At 37.2% G+C, this 11960-nt stretch overlaps 1 long non-coding RNA gene across 2 annotated transcripts; it reads right to left on the bottom strand.

Annotated features, from left to right (window-relative positions):
- Positions 1–3204: 3204 nt before the first annotated feature.
- On the bottom strand, positions 3205–5603 carry LOC131256339 (uncharacterized). Of its 2 annotated transcripts, XR_009176761.1 has the most exons (5): positions 5373–5603; positions 5100–5276; positions 4921–4981; positions 3847–3932; positions 3205–3747 (listed from the first exon to the last, which is right to left on the bottom strand). It is a non-coding gene; the product is annotated as an uncharacterized LOC131256339 (long non-coding RNA). The 2 variants fall into 2 exon arrangements; XR_009176762.1 differs by lacking the exons at positions 4921–4981; positions 5100–5276; positions 5373–5603 and adding an exon at positions 4019–4162.
- Positions 5604–11960: the final 6357 nt, after the last annotated feature.

Here is an 11960-nt window from a genome sequence, read left to right as displayed (position 1 = left end):
CATTTCTCATCTTTTGCATCTCCTTAGTTCTTTTGAATTTCTTGTTGCTAATGGATGCTAGAGGGAAAAAGAAAACAGCCCATGGTCCATCTTCTTCTAGATCTACTCCAATAACTCGGCGCCATCTTCGGTCACCCAAAAATGATCCCTCATATGTATGGGATTTGTGTTTGTGCAAGGTTATTATTGAAAGAGCTATTGATCTTAACCACATTGCTCCTTTTGGTATCATTCCACTCCTCTAATCTGTAGGATGGGATAACATCTTACATTGGGGTGGGCCTGCATACCAATTTATTGCTCAGTCCATGTTCGCATGTATCTCTAATTTTTCTACTGAGAATTTAACATTTAAAATAGATGTTAGAGAAGGCCCTTTTGATGTAGATCGTCATCTAATATCTGACCTTATGGAAATACATGTTGATGATGAGGGTATTCCTATTTATATTCTAATTGAAAAACCCTCAGAATCAGAAAATGGAATGCTCACCAGTGCATTATGTGATATGGATGTGCAATGGACTCATAAAGGGAATGCACTCCCCTCAAAGTACTTATTACCTAGATACAGGTCCTCCACAGAATCTTTACTTCAAATCTGTATCCGCGTTCTAGTAATAAAACAGAACTGTCTTCCTTTATGGTTCGTGTTTTGCACTCTGTTGTCTCTGGTACTAAAGTTTGTCTTCCATCTTTAATATGTCATTCCATCATTCAGTTTCGTCTCCATCCAGGTCATAGTGATATTTTATTTACCTATCTTATGGTTGTTTTAGCTTCTCATATGTTGGTTGCTATGCCTGTTGGAGAGGCTCTCATCCATCATCTTATTTTTAACAACTCAAATATAAACAAGATGAAATTAGAATTGGCTCCTGGCCAAGTGGATGTTGGTGGGGATGGAGCTGTAGCTAGAAATGAAGAAGAAGCTGATGATCTTCCTCCTGATGACATAAACATGGATGATATTTTTGATGAAATTGAGTCTGATTCTGCTAATGATCCTGATTATGAACCATCTAAGTTTGATGCGCGTCTGCGTGCACTTGAGGAGAAGGTAGAGAATATGAATGTTGCCCATGATTTATGATTTAAATAGATGCGCAAGTATCTTAGGTGCTTAAACATGGGCCTTCATCAACTTGATCCTACCATACCTACTCCTTCATCTAGATCTGATTAAGTGTTTTATCTTTTAGTCTGTATTAACTCTAATACTGTTTTACTTTTGTTGGGTTATAAACTTTATTTGGTTTGCTGACTGTAACTTGTTGATTTTGTTTAAACTAGTTCATGGTATGCGGACTTTAATTTGCTTATATCTTGACTCCTTGATTACTCCTATTTATTATCCTTTTCCATTTTTCTTCTTCCTTTGTCATATTATGACAAAAAGGGGGAGAATTTATATGGTTTTGTATATGAATTGATATGTTGATGGAATATGGACTATGGTAGAGTAACAATTGTTTTTAGATATATGTGTGCTACTCAGGGGGAGTAAGTAAGGAGGTCTTCTGCCTGCTTCATCTTAATGTGTGATGACAACTGGTGCATGATTCTTTAATCAAGCTATAACTAGTTTTTTCCTTTATAACCTGTGCATTTTTATTTTTTTTGTATTCATATAGGTTATATTATTGTTGAGTGTTTCATCACAAATTTGACAAAGGGGGAGATTGTAAGTGCTATGGTTTAATGCTCCATTGGTTGTCAAATTTTGTGGTGCCTAAACCTCAATTTATGTCTTGTGTAGTTCATTATTATAAATGTTTAAGACATTACATCACCGCTCTAAGCACTTTACTTCAAGTCAAGAATGAAGAACTACTTCAAACTACTTCAAGAAATGCAACTACAAGCTACTACAGTAGAATGCAAGTACAAGCTACAACAGTAGAAGTGATCTTGTTTAAGATTCAAGTCAGTGTACAACACAAGATGAATTGTTATTCAAGCTATAGAAGATCTCATGTTCAATGCTACATCAAGTTTAAAGATCTCAAGCTTCACAATCTTCAAGGTCATCTATCATCTGAAGATATGAAGTCTCGATGTTCATACCTCACTTTCAAGGTATGATTGACCTTAGATTGTCCTTAGGGTAGGTCATTTTGAATACATAATTCAATTGAATCATTTTACATGGAATTGGACTGTTCTAAGACTAGTCTTGAACCTTGTTCGACTAGTCCTAGCACTGCCTCGACCAGTCCAAGAAATTTCAAGACCAGTCCTAAGTTGTTGCAAATTTTCAGAATTTTTTTGGTTGAGCTACGACCAGTCCTGGACTCTGTTCGATCGGTTGTGTGAACAGTGTCGACTCGTCCTACGACCTGTCTTGGTTCTACAACTTAAACTATAGCAACCAATCTTTGAGTCCTACGACCAGTCGTGGGTATGCTATTACCAGCCGTAGACACCCTACGACCAGTCGTAGAACAGTTTTATCTGATCGCGCCCAAAAATTCAAAAATCTGTTTCTCCTACGACCAGTCGTAGTGTCCTCAGGACCAGCTGTAGCCGAGTTTCTGCAACTATAAATAGAGCACGAATTTCAGAGATTGATAACTGAATTCAAGAAAATTCAAGGCTTCACTCTGAGATAAGTTTCACTACCAAAAAATCTGGCAAAGGCTACGGATAAAAACCGTAGCTAAAGGCCTATGGCTACGATTGAAGTCCGTAGCATGACCGTAGCCATAGGTCTAAAAGCTATGGCTACAAATTTTCTCCATAGCCATATAAACAATGGGTACGGATTAAATCTGTAACTGTAGCTTCCGTAGCACTAAGGTATTTACAGCTATGGATTATATCTGTAGCTAAAAGTAGAGCGAGAACCGTAGCAATAGGCTAAAATCAGCAACAACTACGGTTTTCATATAAAGGGCTACGGTTAATAGTCATAGTGATTGATGCACTAGGTACGGATTAAATCTGTAGCAATATTTTTCGTAGCTCTAGATTATATACAGTTACGATTTATATCTGTAGCTAAAAGTAGAATGAGAACCGTGCAATAGGCTGAAATTAGCAAGAGCTACGGTTTTCAGATAAATGGCTACAGTTAATAGCTGTAGCTAATGCCTATTTTTTATATAAAAAATTTAAATAATAATGGCAGCTCTTACCATCGTAGTACACCCTAATAACTCATATAAGCTAATATAGATAAATACTTCATGGCTAAATCATTCATTCATTCAATCAAACACAATCATTCATTCATTCAATCATATATAATCATTCATTTCCATTCACAAAAGTACAATGCCAACATAATAGTTATATGTCTATTTAAAGTCCTCATTAACAGCAAGATCCAATGCCTTCTCGCAGCCAAATAGCTTCTCAACAATCCCAAGTGAAAACTCCATGGATGTGCCTCTACTGGTTATCAATTTGCTATCAACTAACACCCTATTCTTAGCTTCGATTTGATCCGAAAGCTTACTGCACATGGCCTAATATCAATTTCATAATACAAAATGGAAGAAATTGCATGTTATGACATTATACGTAAGAGGCTGAAAATGTGTTTGCGTGTGTTTTAAAGATTGAGCTGAAAATGCAATGGACCCACTTGAACAATGGACACGCTGAGGATTGTGCCTCTGAGGCCAACCCCAACAGATGCGATCGCCATGACTGCCGGGCCAGTGAGGAACCTCGCAACCAATCCGTATGCAGCGAGTTTAGTCCTACAGGCTATGATTCTTAGCTACAAGGCCATGAACAGTCCTGAAAATTCAAAAAATTCAAAGGCAGTTAGTTCAAGTCAATTCAAAACACTTGAAAAACAAGGACTAAAAATCATGATGAGCATATCAATGATCTTACTGAGACTGAACATGGCCATCCCAAGACCTGCATTCAACAAGATCGTGACAGAATTCTCCATGAATTGAGGCTTCTTAACACCCCATCTACAGTAAGAAAAATGTTAGAAGAAAATCAGATTCAAGAGATAGGGATTGAAAGAAATTTGAAATTCATGACCTGTGAAAATCACCTGCAAGATACAAGAGCCCAGCTCAAACCCAACAAGCTTGCATATAAATTCAGGTTCTTGACAAGCTTATACTAAACCATATTCAGAATTTGCCTCATCATCTTCGACGAAACCGAGATGGATTCTCCTTTGGCTTCCGTCCTTCTATTTTCTTATTACTTTCTGCCTTTTCTGTAGCAGTTTCTTCTTCTCTGCTGCATACTTGCATTGACTGCTCAAAAAATCTTGTAATTTTAAACACCCATTTTAAAATTCATGGGAAGAGAGTGAAAGAATGTATGCCAACTCAAATCACTCTCCATAAAAACCTGTAATTCTAGACACCTACATCCAAATTCGTGAAGAAAGAGCAAAAGAACATATCGAAATTTAAATCCCCCTCTAGAAGAACCTGTAATTCCAAGCTTCCATCTTTGTTTTTGTGCAAAAAGAGTAAAAGAACATATTGAAACTGAACTCTGTTTCCATAAAAGCACGTAATCCTAAAAACCCATTTTCAAATTCACATGGAAAGAGCAACACATCTAAAATTCAAATCTCTGTAGGAAAAAAAGAAAACTATAACTCCAAATACCCACTTCCAGTTCATGAAGAAAGACTAAAGATCACATCGAAATCCATCGCTCTCCCCGAGGACTTGAAATTCCAAACTCCCAACCTCAAATTCAAGAAAAAAGAGTAAAAGAACAAAGCTGAATTCAAAGCTCTCTCTGAAAATCTGCTAAACCCTTCACCAACTGTTCTATACAACAACAACTGTTCCACACACTTCAAAAATCTGCTACCATTCTTCTCTAATCAATGCTATCCAAATGAGATGCAACAGTTTCCTATAAGTGAAAAAGAAATTCATCACCTCAAAAAATAAAACAAACACACTCCACCTCGGAAAAGACAGCCACCTGAAAAGGAAAGCTAACATGCACATGCCTCTTATAGCAAGCCATCAGCAGCAATATTTTCCTTGGTCACCAAAATTTTTACAATTGTTACCAGCAGAAAAATAAAAAGAAAAAGAAAAACCATAAAAACATTATTCTCTTTTAAAATATTTAAAATCTAGTAAATGATATTTACTCACAAGAACAGAGGCAGTGAACATAGCATTTGATATTACTTCAGGAAACCTATACGAGTGATCAATGTACAGTAAGTACATATGCACGAACTGATGTAAAAAATGAACAAGAAATCTTCAATGATTGCCTCAGCCTGATGTCTTGCCAAAAGTGTTGTAATCCAATGCAAGGCCTCAATTCTAGTAGCATCTCATTCATTAGATAGTTGTCTGACAAACATAACTACTACACATTAACATCTAGTCATATTACATAGGAGGAAGAAAACAACTTACCTCTACAGCAGAAATGTAACCATTTTGATCCTTGTCAAAGACCTTAAAAGCCTCCTTTAGTTCCTTCACATAATCAGTGTCCTTCATAACAAGTGGAAATGGGAAAAGTTAGAAACGCCTAACAGAAGTTGGCAACTATCACTGCCAAATAATATTCATAAGGATTAGAATCACACAGTCACACAATGTGGTTTACTACTCTATTAGGAGGTTTAGTATAAAAGGAAAAAAAGGGGGGGGGGAGGGGGGGGGGAGAGGAGAGGGGGCAAATGCAAATTCATATGTGTTTGTATTTTTTATTTTATTTTTTTGCCTAAATCTCGATCTAACTTATTTTATTGTTTAGTCCCTGCACATCTGCATGCATACACATATATGCTTATATTGCATTGATAGGTGATCATGATCCCAGGCACTTGAAAAAAATGATTTGCAGTTTAAGTGAAAATCAAGAGACACATTTATTTGAATAGCTAGCTATGTTTTCTACACTCAACTAGAATTTTCGTGGTAAATGATGATTCAAAGGGTGATCTATATGAATCAGATTCTTCATCCTAACTTAGCTGATCTATATGAATAAGAGGAATGTCTACTACCAAGTTGGATTATGATATGTGGTTGGACTTGGGATGATGTAGATGGGATTTAGTGATGGATCTGCTCCTAAGATTTACATGGGCTGCAACATAGGGAATGGTGTAAAATCATGCTCTAAATACTTTAAAATTCACATGATTTGGCCACATGAGTATTAGAATGTCCAAATTTGGCCACATGAGCAAGCTAAAGATCCTTATCTTTTTTCTTTCTTGCCTTTCGGTACTATGGGTTTTGGTCGGCACAGGCATGTACAAGGCAACTCATGTACATGCCAGACATCTGCTAGCGTGGCAAATTTTCTATGAGATCCAATTTATTCATTAGAGTGGAGCCTCTACCTAGATGTTACTCCCCAAGAATCAGGTTGGTCCACTCATCAGGTGGGCCACAGTTTATGAAACAAATATATGGCTTAAAAAACTTGGTTGAAGTGTCTTTACCCATCCAACTGCTTCTAAGATTATAGCCCACCTGCTGAATGGACTAGATTTACTTTCATGACATGGTCAAAACCACCTGATGAATGGCTTGGGCATTGCACTTGGACGCTGCACTAACACTACAAGAAAAGGGGGCTTTAGCCTCAGTTCAAAAATGTGACTAAAAAGGTTATAAACTGAGGCTAAAGCCTTTAGCCTCGATTTTGCCTCAGTTGTCCAACCCGAGGTTGAAACCCCCGTGGCTAAAGGCTTTAGCCTCAATTTTAATACATTGGTTTCCAAGCACAAATCTTACTTCTTGTGGATAGATTCCAAACCAGTTATCAAGCATTTTGGTGACCCCGATTTTTCTACTATAAACTAATGAGCCTGTTTTCCTCGCAAAAATAAAAAATAAAAAATCATGCTCCTGTTTTGAAAAAAAAAAAAAAAGGAATTTTATTGCTGAAATGTTGGTCACCTTTATCTATTCACATCTTTTGTAGATTTTGATTGAAGTACAGATTAGACTTTGAAAAAAAAAAAGGTAGGTTTGGTTTGGCTTGCTGTCAACTGTCAAGCCTATAAAAAGGCATGCACGTTTTATAGATTTTGCATAGTAACATCATTAAATGAGATACCATAACTCAAAATAGTGAATCTACTAAGTCAAATCCTAGTTAGGCTTAAGTCTACTATTACACATATATTCTAATTGTCTTCAAGCCCCATATGATCTAAGAAACAATAACAACAAATACATTTAAAGTATTTACAGGACTTGTAAGAAAAGATCCTGGAAATACTTACTCTGTCCGTTGGTGCTTCTTGGCAAGGTTTTCAAAAATCCGTTGTACATCTGCAGATGTGACTGGCTTTGATGAGCCAAAGGACTCCTACATGGACTAAATGCGAATGAAAAAACAATCTGATGTGCCTCATGCAATCGGAAAGGATATAATCAAGGAGGCAACCAAAAAACCACAATGGTGAACAGGGAAATCTCATGAATTCATGAAAAGCACTGGGCATCAACAAGATTGTATTTGCTAGAAATATTACATAATGATAGGAAATCAGCATTGAACAATCCCTATAGAGAAGATTTGAAAGAGAAAAAAAGGGTTCTAAACACATAATTCTACTCTACAAGAGAACAAAGGACCATATTCCTCTCAAATCATATAGCCCAAGAGAACTAACAATTTTTCCATAACTGATTAAACATGCACAATCAATTTCGATTATGTTAAATGTCAACTGGAATGACTTGGCCAAAAAATCCCAAGCAAATGAAATTTTAAAACACTAACAGGCATGCCACAGTAATCTCCCATTCTGATGGTCCTTCACAAAGAAAATAGTTGGATGAAACTCAAAAGTGAAGCAAATACTAATTAGCTAGATAGGGGGACTTTGGATGCCAAATGTTCTATACACTTAGCTAAATAGATCGTTTCTCAAATTTGAACACACCAAAGATAGTGATTAACTAGAAGAAACCACCGACAAGTAGAGCATGTGAGCCATTGCTATACTTTTCTAAATCATGTATGCTTAGAAGAATCAGATGGATTGATCATCAGTAACAAGGGAGGTCCTTGTGAGTATACCACTACAAAAGGAAATGGTAACAAAATAAGAAAGTTGATGAGGTAGAGCCATTAAAACTGGAACGTGGTAGTGTCATCCCTTTACTGCACATATATGGGTTATGGTCATGTGTCAATTGAGACCGTCCATCCAATAGGACCCATCTTAAATCATGTTCGCTCTAATTTTTTATTTTGTTAGGTAATCCTAGCCTAAATTTATTCTCCTCCTCTAACTAAATGTGGGCCATTGACCATTTTTAATTTTTAATTTTTTTTTTTTTTTGGCGGGGGGGGGGGGGGGACGGTTAGTTTGGAATTTGCCAACCAGATGGCTAGGACCATCCAATTTTTATATTTTTAATCCTGTTTCATCATCAATAAGGGCAATTAAATGAAAATACTGAATTGGCATGTCACCCCTGTCATGTGTACTATGGAAAGGTCTCTGTAATCCTATACTGGTTCCACTCGCTTCTTCTTCTTCTTCTTCTTCTTCCTCTTCTGCGGCACCTTTAAGAAGCAAGCCTAAAAGGTGGAAAAAAGGTAGAAAAAGATGGAAGTTAGGTTAGAAAAGTCTTCAAAGGAATTTATAGGTGGTTTGGACACTTGAAATTTGAAGAATCTATATCTATATCTATAGTAATTTGATTCTTGAGAATTTCAGTGTGTCAAGTTTTGTTTGGCACCTTTAAATTTAAATCATCAACTTTGTACAGTTAATATATTGGAAATGCACATCCTACAATCATATCCCATATAAAAAATAATAATAATAAAGAACATATTTTTTTAGATAATCAATGCATCGAAAGCTAGAAACAATAGTTGATTTCTACTTTCTAGAGAAGTTTGCAACAAAAGATGAATTTAGGCGGGAATTTCACGGGATCAGAAATAACACTTTATTTGGATAATAAGTGACATGGAATATACACCAAGTGTTCTAGATTAGTCATGTTTTTTATTAGGACTGCCATTCCGTACAAGTTGCCCTAAAATTCAGCAGGAGTGCACCCATGAAACTCAGCCCACCACAAAGATTTATTGGGACAACAAAGCAAGCAAAAATGGAGTCCATTTGGCAGTCCACAAATTCAGGTTTCAGCTATTATGATGCATAGAAATGTCTCACTATGACATGCTCAGAATTTTTAGTAACAAATAGGAGAAGTGTCCTTTTACATTTACATGCATACACAAGTAATGGAGATTAAATCTAGGAGCTTCATCCAGAATCAATATTCAGTCCAAAGCATTGTAGGATCTTAATAGATTTTTCCAACCTTTAGAATGGGAAAATTATATTCTTTTTTTAAGCTTAAAATCTTATCAGTCCACACATAGATTTCCAACTAAAAACAAACAAACAACTAAAATATAATTTTCTCAAGATTTGCTAATTTAACTTCACTTGCAGCAAGCTTTAATAAAAGGGAAATCAGGAAGTGGTGCCCTAGAGCCACTGATGATATACAACCTTTTCACGATGTTGACAAACATCCTACAGGAATGGAGAGTTAGAATTTCAGTCATTTGATGATCATCCTAACTCACACTGTCACACATGTATGAATGAGTTGCATTTTTATTTTAAATATGATTGAGATGTAGAGGAAAACACACGGCGTCATAACAAAAATGCAGAATCAAATGTAATAGACATACTCCCATGGCACATTGTCGACAAGCATTTGATCTCCTTCATTGTCTTCATAAATAAGAACATAGTTGGGAGTTACTACCTTACCTTCTTCATAAATAAGAATAAAGAATTTCAGAACTAAACCATCAGATCTGATGAAATCAACATCAAATTGAATTAACAAAGGAAAAAAAATCCTCGACCATAAAAATGCTATAAAAAATCATAAAATCTACAGATTTCCAGCAGAAAAGGGGGAAAAAGTGAAGATCGAAGGGATCTGAGTGGCTTCATTCTTGTCAAACATGCCAAATGCCTCCTTCAACTTAGAGATCTGATCATCCCCAAAGTCGCCTCTATAAGCGTCGACGTTGGAGTGGACGCAAAACTAATCGTCTTCAACGAAAGAGATCAAGAGCGAGAGGGGGAGAGAGATCGAGAGCAAGAGAGGAAAATTGAGGGGGAGAGAGATCGAGAGCAAGAGAGGAAAATTGAGGGGGAGAGAGATCGAGAGCAAGAGAGGGACGGTCGATTGAGGAGAAGACGAGGGAGATATGGGGCTATTTTAGGGAGAAGATGGGAGAGATGGGGGTATTTTAGGGAGAAGACGAGAGATTGGGTTTTTTTTTTCTTAAGGGAGTAAGGGTCAGACGGTGGGTTTTTTTAGGGAGGAGATGAGAGAGATGTGGATTGATGTAACGCCCCGACTTTTTAGGACCCGAGTATATGACCCGTGTCCCAAAAGCCCGAGTGTTAACTTTAAAGGATGGTCAAATTCGAGTGTATATTTTTTTTTCCTTCATCAGAGTAAGCAAATGAGCGTAGTGTGGACAAATCGACATAAAGGAAAATTTCATTATCATTCAAATTTACAAGAAGCTGCCCATAATGACTTATACAAACCAATGTCTCTGAATTTAAACAAGTACAAGATTTACATGATTTAATACATGAAGAATAACAGAAAGCATATAAACATAAGCCGCGAGATCACGCAGCTCCTCCAAACAAATACAGTCATGCATCCTTGGCGATCGTACCCTACTCCTCATCAAGTCTGGACAAGCATATTACTTAAGCTACCTGTATTACCTGTACGGTTGTATATTTGATGGATGAGTAGCCAACTCAGTGTGAATTTCCCTCAAGATTACACATCACCGTATTAGGTAAGAAATAGTATAAAACATCCAGACAACCAAAACAGAGTAAATGCAGTCTTATTAGGTGCATGGATGTATGAATGCAATCATCGACCCGGGTAAACCATCCGGATAGTCGGTGCCCTAGGAAAAACATCTAGACAGGCAATGGGGTCGTCACCCAAGGATGTGACTGGTCATCAGCGCAACACGCGACGTAATCGTATGGGCATGAGTGATCCAAGTCATCATCATAAATCAATCGGCTGGTCATTAGCGCAACACACGGCGTAATCGTATGGGCATAATGATCCAAGCTGTCGTAGTATGCTATGCGTGTATGATTTGCCAGCCCATTATTAGTCCAATTGTAATCAGCCATTTTTGCATAAGCTCACGGTCACTACCGGGAGCACATGGCCCAGCGTAGGCCGACAGCTCGGGCATAGTGTCCCATTACCACCATCCCCGGCTCATGAGGCTACCATCTTAGGATGTTTAATGGAAACCCATCGACTAGTGGCCAATCATATTACAGTATATGGGGCTTACCATCGCATGGTTGTACGGTATAAAACATCGAACCCATATAGGAAAAATACCAGAACAAAGCCACATAGGGCGATATCAAACAAGCCACATAGGGCAATTTTCAAAATAGGCCTCATAGGGCGAGTATCAAAACCATGCGATAAAAGACCATCCTTGAAAACCATTGGACACAATAACCCTGGATGGTAGGCCCACACCAATGATCCATTTAGACCACTACTCAATAACCATTAAGTCGAAGGTCCATTTTAATGACAACTAGTCAAGTTACATCCCAAGTATGGGTGTACATTTATAGGTGGGGGTTTCCCACTAATGTACCAGTTTAAAGTCCATAAGCAATACACAAATAATCCACAAGCATGAACATTAAGCAAGCAATATAGCAATTCAATTTCCACTAGCTAACACATGCAATTATAAGAGAGAGATATCAATTATAATTTTTAATAAAAACTATAACTTAAGCTAATCAGAAGATGGAAAGCTCAAGGGGAAGAATCATCACCTTCTGTTTTGAATCGCCTTCTAGTGTCGCTAAGTGCTTGTGCCCTTAGAATTGTATCCTACCACAAATCATGAACTTGTACAATTAGGTCCAAGTTCTAATCACTACCTAGGGTTTAGATTATTTA

The sequence above is a fragment of the Magnolia sinica genome, chromosome 9 (assembly GCF_029962835.1).
Source record: "Magnolia sinica isolate HGM2019 chromosome 9, MsV1, whole genome shotgun sequence".
Taxonomy (NCBI): domain Eukaryota; kingdom Viridiplantae; phylum Streptophyta; class Magnoliopsida; order Magnoliales; family Magnoliaceae; genus Magnolia; species Magnolia sinica.
Note: the sequence above shows the minus strand (reverse complement) of the source record. Positions and strands in the feature narration are given on the sequence as shown.